General features: G+C 39.1%; 1 pseudogene; it reads left to right on the forward strand.

Annotated features, from left to right (window-relative positions):
• Positions 1-221: 221 nt before the first annotated feature.
• LOC137239995 (ATP-dependent RNA helicase SUV3 homolog, mitochondrial-like) lies at positions 222-16,872 on the forward strand (annotated as a pseudogene).

Genomic DNA, 16,872 nt, shown 5'->3' on the forward strand with positions numbered 1-16,872 from the left:
TTGCCGACGATGAAATACTCATATCACTGGACGTGATATGCTTGTTCATTAATATACATATCCATCTGGCTATTAACACAATATTACAACAATGACCTATCCTTAAAAACCACACAAAAATCACAAAAACCCAATTCCTCAAAATTCTTGAATTCTGCCTCAGGGAAAATAATTATTTTGTATACGACAACAAATACTATCAGCAGATTTATGGGATGCCAATGGGCAATCCATTATCACCAACAATAGCCGACATAGTCCTAGACAAGATTATTGACGATAGCATCATAGGGCTAAAATCCAACGACATAAGCATCAAATACATAACGGAGTATGTAGATGACATTTTCGCCATTGTTAAGGTTAAGGACGTAGATGAAATTTTAAGAATATTTAATGGACAACATAATAAATTAAAATTTACTTTGGAAACGGAAAAATGTAATAAACTTACATTCCTAGACATGGAAATCCACAACATAGACAATAAAATAAAAACGAATTGGTATAAAAAAGCTTTAGCTTCATCAAGAATGATCAATTACCAATCTAACCACCCTTGGAATCAAAAAACAACACCATTATTAACTTTATAGATAAAGTTAACTCCTTGAGCGACCAGGAGTTCATAAAAGAAAATAAGAAAACCACTAAAACAATACTTACAAAAAATGGCTACCCTAATAAAATAATAGATGCTCTAATGTCTGCGGCCGAAAATATCACAGACATAAAAAGGGTAATACCGCAACAACAACAACATATGATAGCAACAGAAGAATATACACAGGAGTCACATATATACAAGCCTAACAGACAACAACACCTTGCACAAAATTATCAAAACCAATAACATAAGCTATGCATACAAACCAAATCACACAATTCAAAGCATTTACACAAAAACCAAAGACAAAATAATAAAGGAACAACTACACAACGTGATTTATGAAATCCCATGCATGGGCAAAGAAGGCGAAAACTGTGATAAAGTTTACATCGGTACAACGAAAATGGAGTTAAGAACGAGGTTAAACGAACACAAACTAGATGCCAAAAACAAAAAGAATAACACAGCATTGGCGCAACACTTAATTGATCAAAACCACATAGCTGATTTTGACAACGTAAAGATACTGGATGTGGAGAACAAAATTAGAAGAAGAATTACGATAGAAGGATCGCGCATACAACAAAACATTGTGAGAACAGTAAACTATAGAAACGATATTGACTGCATAAACTGCGCCTATGCTAGCGCAATCACAGTAGATTTTTGACTGGTGAAAGCATCTGCGCCCATGCGTCGACAGAGGAGAAAGACGATGAGGTGAAAGACACTTTTTATGAACAATTAGAACGCACATACGAGCGCTGCCCCGTCATGATATAAAAGTCGTGCTTGGCGACTTTAACGCCAGGGTGGGCAAAGAAGGTGTTTTAGGCCCTACAGTCGGAAAGTTCAGCCTACACAATGAAACTTCTCTTAACGGACTGAGGCTGATTGACTTTGCCGGTGCTCGAAATATGGTCATATCCAGCACGAGATTCATGCATAAAATGATACATCAAGCTACATGGCTGTCTCCTGATCGAAATACTCGCAATCAGATCGATTACGTTGTGATAGACGGACGGCATGCCTCCAGTGTTTTAGATGTGCGCACGATCCGAGGACCTAACATCGACTCGGACCATTATCTCGTTGCAGCCAAAATACGCACCGCCTCAACGCGGCTAAAACCAAGTAACAAAGGAAATATAGACGTCGAAAAGCCTCAATCACAACAGACTGCCAATGATTTAGCAACTCGACTCTCACACCTGCTCTCTGAGAGCACAACTCATCCTGAAGGAATACAGGAGCAGTGGGAGCATATCTCCAAAGCACTTCGTACTGCCGCCGAGGAAAAAATTGGTTACCGGCGGCCACGAAAAACAACTGGTAAGATGAAGAATGCCGCGTTGCAACCGAAAGAAAAGACGCTGCCTACAGGGCTACGTTAAAAGCGAGCGCGACAAGAGGAGTGTGTGAACGCTATCTTGAGTTGAAAAGGGAAGCGAGACGCCTTTTCAGGAAGAAAGAAGCAGAAAGGCGTGAGTGCGAGGAGCTTGAGCTGCTAGCCACCAGGAATAAAGCCCGAAAATTCTACCAAAAATACGGCGACAGACGGAAGGTTTTAAGACCGGGGCAAACTCCTGTAGGAATGAAAACGGCGACCTTGTAACTGATGTCCAGAGAGTGCTTAGATTATGGAGGGAATACTTCTCTGCTCTCCTAAATGGAGGCAGCAATTCACCGCGCAGAGATGAAGAACCCGATCCCGCAATCGATGATGATGGAATATATGTCCCCCAGCCAGATTATCACGAAGTTAGAATAGCAATAACCAGATTGAAAAACAACAAGGCCGTGGGCGCTGATGGATTGCCTGCGGAGCTATTCAAGTTCGACGGCGAGGAGTTGGTAAGGCGCATGCAGCAGCTTCTTAGCAAAATATGGGCGGACGAAAGCATGCCCGACGGTTGTAATCTAGGTGTTCTTTGCCCAGTCCACAAGAAGGGGGATACTGCCAAATGCACCAACTATCGTGGAATCAGCCTTCTTAATATCGCATATAAGGTCCATTCAAGTGTATTGTGCGAAAGATTGAAGCCCACCGTGGAACGGCTGATTGGACCTTATCAGTGCGGCTTCAGACCTGGTAAATCTACCATCGACCAGATTTTCACAATGCGCCAAATCTTGGAAAAAACCCGTGAAAAGAGAATCGACACACATCACCTCTTCGTCGACTTTAAAGCCGCCTTCGACAGCACGAAAAGGAGCTGCCTATATGCCGCTATGTCTGAATTTGGTTTCCCCGCAAAAATTAAACGGCTGTGCAAAATGACGTTGAGCAACACCATCAGCTCAGTCAGAATTGGGAAGAACCTCTCCGAGCCGTTCGAAACTAAACGAGGTTTCAGACAGGGTGACCCCCTATCGTGCGCTTTCTTTAATTTGATGCTGGAGAAAATTATACTAGCTGCAGAACTTAACCGCACTGGAACAATATACTATAAAAGCGTGCAATTACTGGCATATGCTGATTATATTGATATCATCGGCCTAAACACCCGCTTCTGCTTACTCCAAACTGGAAAAAGAAGCGGTAAAGATGGGTTTGATGATGAATGAGCACAAAACGAAGTATCTGCTGTCATCGAGCAAAGAGTCAGCGCATATGCGCCTTGGCAACCACGCTACTGTTGGCAGCCATAATTTTGAAATAGTAAAAGACTTCGTTTATTTGGGAACCAGCATCAACACTAGCAACAACATCAGCACTGAAATCCAGCGAAGAATCAATCTTGCCAATAAATGCTACTTTGGACTAGGTAGGCAATTGAAAAGTAAAGTCCTCTCTCGGCGAACGAAAATCATACTCTACAAGTCACTTATCGTACCCGTCCTGCTATATGGGGCAGAAGCAAGGACCATGACAACAGCAGATGAAGCGGCTTTGGGAGTGTTCGAGAGAAAAGTTCTTCGAAAGATTTATGGACCTCTACGCGTTGGCGATGGCGAGTACCGAAGAAGATTTAATGATGAACTGTACGAGCTATACGCAGACATCAACATAGTCCAGCGAATTAAAACGCAGCGGCTGCGATGGCTAGGCCATGTTATGCGAATGAAAGATAATGCTCCGGACAAGGAAGTGTTTCTATCGGAACCCGCCTATGGAAGCATAGGTAGAGGCCGGCCCCCACTCCGTTGGAAGGACCAGGTGGAAAACGATTTAAACTCCCTTGGTGTGACCAATTGGCGCCGGTTGACGGAGCGAAGGAGTGACTGGCGCACCTTGTTGGACGGCCATAACCGTTTAGACGGTTAAGCGGTTATTAAGTAAGACAGTAAGAAAGCAAAGGGTGTACAGTGTGTCAATGATGTATTTATGGATGTGTATGTCTATACTTTAAATGTTATTTAACAAAAAATAATTAGTGTTAATGTACAAAAAATTTTAAGTCAAATTTGTTAAATTCTAAAAAAATGTTCAAAATAGCAAGTATTATTGTAGTTGTTTTTCGTTTTTATAATAAGCAGATAATTAAAAAATCCCTAATGAAGACGCAAACATTGCGTCGAAAAGTGTAGGATGACTAAATAAAACGTTGTTTTATTAAGAAGGAAAAAAAACCCCGGCCGAAAAGCTCCAATAAAAATAATATTAAAATTGTTACTTGGCCCAATAAAAATAATGACATAATTATATTTTGAGTGTATTTAGTTTTGTGTTGTTTTACTTTATGACCTACTTAAACTAGCTAATGTTTACAAAATTTATATGGTTCATTCACATTCAATTGTTATGCGGTAATAATGTATGATATAATTGTAAGTTGATTTCAAAAAGAAATAAATTTATTCGTTCATATCCTTTTTTTATATTTTTTCATTTTGATTTGTTTACGTTTGTTTTTTGACTGTGTACATATCTTGTTACGAGTACTTGACAAAATTATGAGTAAACTGGAATTTTTTATGTACTTAAGCTTATGCTTTTGTAATTACATTTTCTTACCTATTACAAAGCTTTTGCATCGTAATTTCATTTCATTTGAGCCAAACTAAAATTAAAACATATGGAATAAGATGACCGTAACTAATCGGATGGCAATAAACACTGATCTAAAGGCGGGGGTTTCCGAGCATATTACATACAGAAAATTTAGAAGCTGCAGTTGTTGCAAGAGCAAGGTAGATATGTAGTAGTTAAAGCAATGGATAAAAAGAAGGTACAGTGGATGCAATTTTTTACTATTTCCCAGTAATATTTATGTCTGATCTAGTATGTCATGCGGTTTATTCCTGGGTGGCCACCAAAAACAGGATCATCATGGTATCTACGAAGGATTTGTTACATTTTTTCTACATTTGCTACATGCATAACCTCCGGAGTTAATGAAATTGTTAAATTTTTGAGAACTTTGGTACCTATTTCTTTAAATTTGCCAACTCGAGTATAATTATTCTTAAACAATTTGCCTCATAAGTGCAACTGTATTTTTACAAGTCCTAAATTGTCGGCTACTTTCATAAGCCTGGAAAAGAATTGTCCTAAGTCAATCTTATCCTCAACAATTATATTTCTTGTATCTATTATGCGACATGTCTTCTAGCTGCAAATTTATTAAGCGCTTCATATATTATAGGGAAAGAGAGCTTGGAACAGGTGCTGGGCACGATGGGGTAGTCATAGGCAGAGGGCATAAAGAGCCTCACATGCAGGTACGCACTACGTCGGAAGCAAATGCTGTAGGCTTGAAAGCGCAACAAATTAGTTCGCGACACGTGTTGCACAAGGATCTACCAGTGTTCAGTGGTAAGGTTGAGGAGTGGCCTCTGTTCGTGAGCAGCTTTCAGAATTCGACGCGCCTGTGTGGATTTAGCCACGATGAAAACTTGCTTCGATTGCAACGTTTTTTAATTTTTTTCATAAAAATATATACAAATTAAACGAAGGGAAGAAAAATGATATATGTGTTAATAAGAAAGGTTTATACGATAAAAAAGGGGGTTGATCAAAATAAAATAGTTTTTTTCACTTCAGCGCATTAAAAAAATTCTCTCGAACGATCTTTGCTTGTTACTTGCTAACAAGCAAATAAATAGTATAAAAAAGAGTGCATGATTTTAAGTTTTGCCAATTCTACTCGGTAAAATAATGGTTTATACTAAGATGAATTTTTTTGCAGAACATACACCCCACAATACATATATTTGTTTAGAAAATATGTACTCATAGTATCTATACATATGGACAGCATTCGTCAACATTGCGAGCGACGCACACAATCGATGTTGCTACGCCAAATGATCAGTGACTACCAAACTAAAGAGAATAAGAATACGTGTGAATTGAGTGTGCACAATTGTGCCATTATTTGCCTATATCTGATTTAGATACATATACTCATATGCATATATGTATATGTATGTACTCAGTTCGCCGGGCAATGCAACTGACCGACAATCGTAAGCAAATATGAATCATGCATATAGAAAGGCATAAAAACTTATTGTGTTCGAGTTGATTGCACTCGTTATTTTGGGCAATGGATGGGAATGGAAATGGATTTAGTGTAATGTAAGCCAAATGGATTATAAGACAAACTACACTATCCGCTTTTTGAAAGAATTGTGTCATATTTAAGTAATTGTGTATGGCTATTCAAATGACATAATTAAATTTTGAGTGTGTTTAGTTTTTTGTTTTTTTACTTTATGACCTACTTAAACTAGCTTATGTTTACAAAATTTCTATGGTTCATTCACATTCAATTGTTTTGCGGTAATAATTTGTATGATATAATTGTAAGTTGATTTCAAAAAGAAATAAATTTATTCGTTCATATCCTTTTTTTATATTTTTTCATTTTGATTTGTTTACGTTTGTTTTTTGACTGTGTACATATCTCGTTACGAGTACTTGACAAAATTATGAGTAAACTGGAATTCTTTTATGTACTTAAGCTTATGCTTTTGTAATTACATTTTCTTACCAATTATGTTACGACTATGTTTAGGCCACAGGCCTAAATATATCTGCCCTCCCTCGTAGCAATGTACTCAGTTAACCTATACATTCATAAAGGTGTGTTCACAAATACACACCCATATTCATATGTATAAGCTGCAATTGTTTATACACATTACTTTAAACTTTCCTTTACTTTACTGCTATGGACCGACTATATAGCAACTTTCGGCAGGGAAACTCAACGAAAGTGGCCGTATAGTGGGCTCATAATTTTTCTCTGCCAAGCGCACGGTCTCTTTTCGATCCAGCCGTCTAAGCGAAAGCATCCTGCCAACGTCCACCTGAGGTAAGCAATATTCCAAATTCATTTCATGTGAATATTACGAAATATCTACATTAATTTCCACAACATTTGTTATAATTTTACTTAACACTTGTTGTTTGCAATATTTTTCAATAAACCTATTTGTCACCCTGAATATTAATTCGAAATTTTTCGTGTTCTTATTTCCTCCCTTTTCCGCTCAAATCCACTCCTCTACAATTCCGTGAGTGCGCGCCGTTGCCACCACGAAATTGTATATGGTCCATGTACGCCGAACTAAGAGAACCAGATATATTTATCATACAGTCCACTCCACATTTTAGCAAGGAACGATATTAATATACACAAAGTTTTGGCCACAACATCGTATCATTCTTGAGCGACATTAACAACATCCAACCTCCAAACAACAACAAACACACAATCATCACATCAGCATCCAGATTTCACTTCAACGAAATTCCATATTCCAAGGTACATACGTGGTTTAATATATTCCGTGCATAGGGAATAGATGTAAAAAAAAAAAAATTTTTTTTAATACAAATTCGAAGTGTTAAAATATAACTTTGAAGATTTTAGTGATGCGTAAGTGAATTTGAAATTGATATTTTTTATTTATATTTGAGCGCATATTAGCAGTGAACATTTTTTTTTTAATTCGTGCCCTTTCTCGTGCACACACTTATCTCCACAAAAGACAGGCAGCTAGTTAAAGTTTGTACACTTCCACCTTGTGACTATCTGGAACAATCCCCCACCAGCGGTAAGATTGTCCGGACACAGCTCAAGGTAGTACGACAAAGTTCACTGTCACATCACAAAAAATTTTTTGTTCTCATGCGAAATTGACTTGAAATTAGCGTTAAATAACGTGGTATATTTTATTTTAATTTTATAGGAAATTTGTATTCCATACAAAAAAACATATCGTTACCAAGTTCAAAATCACTTTTGCTCAATTCCACTAGATACACTGCAATTGCGTTTTTTGTTGTTGTTGTGGTACAAAGTACGTTGACTACAAAACACGTACGCTTTTGTTGTTTGGGTGGCCAATAGGCTTAGTTATCATACATTTTTTTAATAAAAAAAAAAAATTGAAGAATTTATTATTCTCACTTGCGGCAATACACAAATCAGTTTTGACTGATCTATTTTTGGTGATATAAAGACACTAATCACCTTAAAGTCTTAATACAGAAAAGAGCTGTCGGCCATCAAAAAGAAGCACAAAATTGCATACTTCAGCTTTCTCAAGTGCGAGGCAGCGATGGCTAAACTTTCGGAAAAACTTGAGAAAGCTGAAAAGAAAGAAGAAAGCTAAGGAGACAGGGAATATCGCGTGCCCCTGCCACCGTGTGATACGGACGTTTTCAAAGGAGATTACCTTTCTTGGCCTTCATTTAGAGATATGTTCACTGCTATATATATACGTAACAAAAACCTCAAAGCAGTAGAAAAATTATATTATTTAAACTAAAAGACTCAAGGTAAGGCCAAAGAGATAGTTGGGCGATGTCCTTTAACGAAGGACGGTTTCGAAAAAGCGTGGAAAAATCTTTGTGATAGATACGAAAATAAACGTATCTTAGTAAACGCCCAATTAAAAATTATTTTTAGTTTGAAAGCAGTTGAGAGTGAATGCGGTAGCTCTATAAAGAAACTGCAACGTGAAATAAATAATTGCATCTCGGCGCTCCAACGTCATCATATAGACATATCAAATTGGGATGCAATTATAACATATCTATGTTCCACAAAACTGCCAGAAACCACACTGGCACTCCGGGAACAAACAATTGAAAACAAAACGGAAATTTCAAAATGGGCTGATATGGATAGATTCTTATCCAATCTTTTCCAAACCCTAGAAATCGTGAATGATCTAAGAGGGGATACAGTTTCCAAAACCTCGAAGCCACAAGTATCTCGTTCGACAACAGATACATCTGCTAAAAAATTAGGGTCCTATCAGGCAAGTGCAAGTGTAGGCAAACCTACGTGTAAGATGTGCAAAAGTCCTGCACATCGAGTTTCAAAGTGTGAAAAGTTCTTACGTTTAACACCCAATAAACGGTTTGAACAAATTAAGAGCAGCCGTGGGTGTATAAACTGCCTTTCTGCTGGCCATTCGGTAACAAAGTGCACCAGTCAAATGAACTGTGCCACATGTCATTTAAGACATCATACGCTGCTTCATATTTCGAATCAGCCAAAACCAACAAATACTTCAGACACTATCGGGAGCATCTACCTCACGGGAAGCTCAAATACGACGCAATGCTGAAAGGGAAAATGCTCCGATTAATAATGTGAACTCATGTTTTGCTAATACAAATAAAGGGGTATTACTAGGGACAGCTCAGGTTAATATTCATTTTAATGGTGTTGATTATTCGGCGAGAGCCCTAATAGACTCGGGATCTGAATGTTCATTCATTACCGAGAAACTAAAGCGCAGAATTAATCTGCCATCCAAACACCTGCATGCCCAAGTTTCGGGCATCAATAATACAATGTCTGCACAAGTAAAAGAAGCGTGCAACATACAACTGCGGTCACCAACCGACCCATTAATCAAGATCAATACGATCATGCTGGTTTTACCACAATTGACAGGGAATCTTCCAACTTGCCAAATAAACGCAATGACTAGGCAAGCATTCCCTGCCTTAGTACTGGCTGACAAACGATTCTTTGTCAATGAGCCAGTCGATCTAATTCTGGGCGGAGACATATACCCCCAAATTATGTTAGGCGGCATTAGGAAAGATGTGCTCAACACATTAATAGCACAGGAAACGGTGTTCGGCTGGATTTTGACAGGCCGGACAGATGCGGTTGATACAAATAAAACCCTAGTTTCATATTTCAACGAGGTCACTTTAGACAAACAACTGGCGGATTTCTGGGAGATAGAGGAAATTCCAAAGAAGAGGAACATCAATAAAGATGATACTTACTGCGAGGAGCTATACAAATCCACAAAAGTTCGGAACAACGATGGCAAATACGTAGTCTCCTTACCCTTTAGGAAAGAGTTTAACTTAGGCCCCTAATTAAGAAGTGCGTGTTCTCAATTCTATCGCAACGAGACACGACTTGCGAAAAACCCAGTCCTTCAAACAGAATACAATAGAGCTGTATCCGAATATGAAACCTTAGGGCACATGAAACAAATATGCAATATTTCGCCAGACTCAAACGACTGTTACTTCCTACCTCACCATGCTGTTATAAAGGAGGGAAGTACAACGACAAAAGTCAGAGTCGTATTTAATGCATCTTGTCCTACCACTAATGGCAAAAGTCTAAATGATGCCTTATATCCAGGTCCGATTCTTCAATCCGACCTGACAATCCTTATACTACGTTGGCGGCTGTTCAAATACGTATTTAACAGCGACATAGAAAAAATGTATCGCCAAATATGGGTCAATGAAGACCAAAAAAAATATCAGCGAATCATATTTCGCAAATGCACCAAAAACACAATTAACCTTTATGAATTGAAAACGGTAACCTTTGGGGTTAATTGTGCTCCGTATCTTGCGATTCGGACGCTGCACCAACTAGCTGATGACGTGGAGATATCGCATCTAATGGCAGCGAATATCCTGCGAAATTGCATGTAAGTTGATGACGTACTCGCCGGTGGACACAGCATCGAAATTGCAACCAAGGCAAGGGACGAAATATCATCGGCATTGCAATCGGCAGGTTTCCCATTGCGAAAATGGACGTCCAACTGCAAGAAAATTTTACAGGGTATACCGAAGCAACACCTATTAAGCGAGGATTTTCATGAGTTTGAAGACACCAGCATGGTAAAAGCACTCGGTATCAGGTGGAACGCCCATTTCGACAACTTTTACTTCACAGCGAAACCCTTTGACAATAACCACGCCGTAACAAAAAGGTCAATACTTTCTGCGATCGCAAAACTTTTCGACCCTCTTGGCTGGCTGGCACCAGTCGTAATTGTAGCCAAAATTATAATGCAAAATATTTGGTTGGAAGGCACGGGTTGGGACGAAGAAGTATCACCAACTACTCTAGATCATTGGACCGCATTTATGCAAGAATACGGAAAAATCAACGATATCCGCATACCGCGATGGGTTTATTTCACCCCAAAGGACAGCGTTGAAATACATGGATTCCGCGATGCTTCGGAAAAAGCACATGCCGCCACTGTTTTCCTGAGGGTACAAACGAAGGATCAAGTTTTCACCAACTTGCTGATGGCCAAGACGAGAGTAGCCCCGGTCAAAACCATATCCTTGTCTCGACTCGAACTCTGCGGTGCAGTTCTGCTAGCATAAATAATCGAATATGTGGTCGAAAATATGAAACTTTCCAATACTAAAGTAACCCTTTGGTCAGATTCGACGATAGTACTGGCATTGATCCGAAAGCCACCATGTTCGTGGTCAACGTTTGTGGCACATCGAATAACTAAAATCATCGGCAAAGTGGGAGGCAAAGTATGGCGGCACGTAGACTCCGCGTCAAATCCTGCAGATTTAGCAAGCAGAGGCCTCTACGCTTCGGATCTAATCAACAATTCTTTGTGGTGGCAGGGACCTTCTTGGTTATAAGAAGACAACGAAAATCGGCCAACACAAGAAGAAGATTACAATACGAATATGGAGGAAAAGAGGGTGAAAGTTCATACAACTTGGGTAAAAAATAACTTTGATATTCTGGATAGGTTTTCCGATCTACCAAGGGCTTTGCCGGTTATATCCTATATTCTTCGGTTTTTCCAGAATACGCACCCAACCACTAAAGCCTCCTTTAAGAGAGAATCTCATTCGATAGCCCCTGACGAAATAGAAAAAACAACACGAAGATTGATAACAGTATGCCAAAGGCAACATTATCAAGAAGCGTACACAAATTTGAAGTCAGTAAAACTATTAAATGGCAAGAGTGAGATTTTACCCTTGAATCCATACATCGACGAAGAAGGCATCATTCGAACTGGGGCATCCAAAGATATGTCTCACAACGAAAGTCATCCCATTATCCTTCCGTACACTTGCAGGTTATCCAGACTTATAGTTCAATCCACCCTGCATGGAGGGAACCAGCTGACGCTACGTCATATCCGCACTCAGTACTGGATCCCACGCGTTAAAGTCATGATAAGATCAGTTATCCACAACTGTAAGGTCTGTACTATTTACAGGAAGCGGACACAAACCCAACTTATGGGGATCCTTTCGAAATAGCGCACCACTTTTACTAGGGCCTTCACCAACACCGGGGTAGATTTCGCGGGACCATTCGATATAAAATCCTACCGAGGGAGGGGATGCCGAATTTCAAAGGGATACGTTTGTCTGTTTGTCTGCTTTTCGACGAAAGCCATCCATCTAGAAGCGACAATCGACCCTAGTACCGGGTCCTTCCTAGCTGCCTTCGCCAGATTTGTATCCAGACGAGGCTGTCCGAAAAACGTTTACTCCGACAATGGTACCAACTTTGTCGGACCTTCGCGATCTTTACGATCCGAGTTTAAAGCATTTCTGCGTGAAGCAAGGGACGGAACATTGAATAAATATAGCCATCACATTATAGAATGGCATTTTATACCGCCACGCGATCCTCGCATGGGGGGTTTGTGGGAAGCGGGGATAAAAGTTTTAAGACCCATTTTAACAAGATCGCGTCCGATCATAAATATACCTTTGAGGAGTTTACTACTCTCTTATGTCGAATTGAGGCCTGCCTCAACTCTAGGCCCCTCAGTCCCTCATCCTTCCGACCTGGAGCCGCTTACTCCAGGCCACTTTCTCGTAGGTGGGCATCCTTTAGCTCCACCTGAACTCGATTGTAGTGAAAATCCTGCCTCAATCGTCAATCGATGGCAAAAAATGAAGGCCTTGCACCAGACATTTTGCAAAAGATGGAAATCGGAATATCTCACCGAGATCCAGAAACGGTATAAGTGGAAACACCCACAGCCCAACTTAAAACCCGGGGACCTAGTCGTAATAAAGGAGGATAACCTCCAACCAAACGAGTGGAGAATGGGGAGAATCGTCAACACACACCCAGGTTCCGATAACCGTGTACGTGTTGTTGACGTTCACACAATGAAAGGACAAATTACGAGACCAATCGCGAAATTGGTACTACTTCCGCACAACGACAAAGAAAATTAACTTTAATAGTATCCATCCCTTTATCCAAAAAAAAACCCAGCTCTCGTTCATACCGAACGAGGCCAACACACCGATAACCCTGCTCTCGTTCCCCCGAACGAGGCCAACATAACCTAACGCAGATTCATTATCTGTCACAGAATCTGCAATTAAGTTTGCATTTACACCCCCAAAGAAATTTATTCATATCGTCACCAGAATATCCAGCGACTCCAAAAATATTCAAATAGGAATAAAGTCGAAAATTGAGATACTGAAGATGTGCCACAACATCTTTTATTGGATTCCTAATAAATAATTTAAAATGGCTCCAAATTTAATTTGGAAATAGTTGGACAATATGTACTGCAATGCATATACACAAAAAAGGCGTCCTCAACGTTGGTGATATTTCGTAAGCCGATTCAAAGATTTGCTAAAAGTTGTATTTGTGACTACGTCACTTTAAATATCATAGTGAAATCCATTAGAATCACAAGAAGTTTGCTCGGCTGACAAAGTTCTTAAGTCAAATGCATTGAACTTATGCTCATATAGGGGGTTTTTTGAAAAAAAAAAGAAATAAATATTTTTTTTTTGAAATACATAGTATGTCTCTGAATAAAATTCTGACGCACGGCATTCTTCAAATATATTCTGAAAGGATAAAAAAATCCAACATAAAGCTTTATCAATTTACGAAATATTAAGTAAAAAAAAAATTGGTTATATCCATCCTCACGTTCATGACACACAATTTCTTTATTATTCCACATTTAAATTTGTAACAATTGCGTATCCTTGAAATCAAAAAATGAAGTAATACAAGAATGCCTATTTGCAATACGTGAAGCTGCCAGAAAAGGGGATTGGCTTGCACCTTCTTGTAGGGATACCAGGTACCTTAACAAATAAATCAGTTCTAAGATTACCCCCTTGCGATCGGTAGGCGACATTCTGTTACACATATCCTACTTGTAAACCTGTACTATGTGCGCGCCTATTAGTAATTATGCAAATTATGTAAACACCATTCTTATCTAAATTTGGTTTGTGCACAGAAAGAACTTCAACGATATTAGGAACGAAAAACATATTACGTAGGCCTCCATCGCACAACACAGCATGGAAAGGCAACGACGCAATGCTGGCGCAGCGACCAAACAACAAACAATGCCACGTTAGGTGAAATCATTGCCAGCAGTGAAGGAAGTTTTTTAACATTGAGGCGTTTGAAAAATTGGATAAGGAATTCAACCGGAGAAGATAGGCCGAATGGACTTGCCCTGTTAAATATCAATAGAAATATTGATCTCACAATGGAAGAAGTCATTGGCCGATTCGCTCAAAAACTGCGGAAAATCAATTTGCAAATTTGCTTTTTTACTGCTAATTATTACAACAACATTTTCAATAAATGGATCACTGAATAAATACAATACTATTTCCTCCCAATAACATTATTCAATACAATAACTACTTATCATCACTTAATAAAATTTTAATTTTAAATTTTGTGACCCCCACACCCCTCGAATAATTATTCTACTACGCCACTGAACACTCGTATACACTGTGTTGCTAACTTTATTTAAAAACATATTCCCGCAACAATGTAATCTTCCTCTTGGAGCCTCTCTAAGGCATATTTTATGTAAGAAGAATCTATAAATTTGATCTATTTATTAAGATCGGTCTAAATCTCCTCGGAGGTTAAAATGTTCATTAATTCCGCATTGTATTAATAGTTAATACTTAAATAAGATCTCATATAATACAGAATAATTTTACCTTACATTAATTGGCTATCGGCTTGCCCACATTTATTTAAAAAAAAATATATGGTGATTTACGGGATTAAACGATGTTGGAATTGTGATTTTACATTGTCCTAAGAGCTTTCAAATCGGAATACAACGATATAAATAAGAAATAGTAGTATAGGTATGTATGCAGCAGGCGTAGTTTTTTCAGTGAAAGGGGGTACACAGCACAAAGTATGGAATGGCGAAGAATACGACAAGAAAGTCGGTTCACCAATGCCGCTACTCGCTGATGTGATGACCACACCCAACAAAGCCATCCATCCATTCCGCAGTCGTAAACCCAACGAGCAAAAAACCGGACGCTGACAAAGTTATAGCAAGCAATATTTTAAAATTCCACCAGTCAACACCAAAGGACATTTCCTTCAAAATTCTCATCTTCAGTCTCAGTTGAACTGTTATCTTCAGGTACATATATGATGAAACTGTGCAATAATATCATGTGCAGCACTCAGCATCACCACATAGCCATAAATGTTGCATAAACCCAATATCCAGTAAGCGATAAGATCACACCTAGCTTGCGATCTTTGGGTGTCGGATGTGTTGAGACGGGTGAACCAGCTATAACATCTTGATTATTGGACATTTTTGAGAGCATTTGTTAAGCATCACTGGGAGGGAGCGCAACAAAAACTATTTTTTTGATTTTAACGTAAGTTCACTAAATAAATTTTGGCAATAGATGGATCCAAAATGTAACTAATTGTTTCTTCCGCCTTTTAATTAAACACCTTGCGATGCGAAAATTAAAAGAATCTCAACTATTCGCACAAATAAATTTGTTCTGTTGTACGTCGAATGACTTAAGCGTTTCGCGTCCTTTACGAGCTGCCCGCTGGCCGCACTAATTCAGGGAAAACATATCATGCTATGGAACGTTTCTTGAGCACCAAGTCTGGGGTGTATTGCGGACCATTGAAGCTATTAGCCACGGAGTTCTCTATCAAATCTAATGAAAAAGGCACACCTTGCGATCCGGTAACAGGAGAGGAACGAAAATTTGGTATCAAGGAGAAAACACCAGTGAGTTCACGTGGTGAAAATGGCATCTGTCAATATGCCATGTGAAGCTGAAGTTCATCATTTGTTGACACACAAAGAGGCTCAGCGTGTACGCGGGCCTATCTAGAACTCATCGCTGAAGAGGTACATGTTTGCGGTGAAGCTGGTGCCTTCGCACTTTTGCAAAATGTGCGAAACAACAAATGACACAGTAAAAGTGCATAATTACAAAAGACTTACCGAGCGAACCATCAGCATTATTAAGCCTGGTGATTGCATTGTTTGCTTTAGTAGAAATGATATCTCTTCGGTTTCACGCGGCACAAAATAAGCACAAGCTTCAAAATTCAATGATCCTGAGAATAGCTGTAAAGGTATGGTGGCAACTGATGCCATCGGTATGGAACTCAATTTGAGCATATGACGCCTTATCTTCTTCTCAATAATCAAACCTGGAATGAACGAAAAGGGTGAACGTGAACTTGATACAATATCTGTTTCATCAGCGCTGGACGTTATCGCACACAGTGAGAACACGGTCATCTTACCACAGTCAAATCAGACGATCTGCATGTATTACGCAAAATTTTTGAAGAGAAACCTGAATCACTTAAAAAAGCTGGTTTACATCCCACGGCGGATCAAATTCAACTTTATGCATATCATTTGCCGAAATCTACGCTTAGAAGTTTAATGGACATATTTGTTAATCTTTGCACCGTCGACGACTCACTGTACTCTATGTGCGATATTGAGGATTTTACGTTTTTAGCGGAAATGATTGACCATGTTCAATTGCCATTGCGCGCACGTTATTTATTTCTCTGTGCGCCCACCAAATAGAAAATGCCGTTCGTATGCTCCATGCACCTAAATATTGCAAGACAATATAGTCGTAATGAACCAATTACTCTTGGTTTCATTACACGTAACTGTGGCTGGCCTTAACCTTTGCCTAAAACTATTTCTGAACTTATGCATCTCGAATCCGTTTTGATGTAAGGGATTTGTACCTTTGGCTATCATGTTGA

The sequence above is a fragment of the Eurosta solidaginis genome, chromosome 1 (assembly GCF_040869045.1).
Source record: "Eurosta solidaginis isolate ZX-2024a chromosome 1, ASM4086904v1, whole genome shotgun sequence".
NCBI lineage: Eukaryota > Metazoa > Arthropoda > Insecta > Diptera > Tephritidae > Eurosta > Eurosta solidaginis.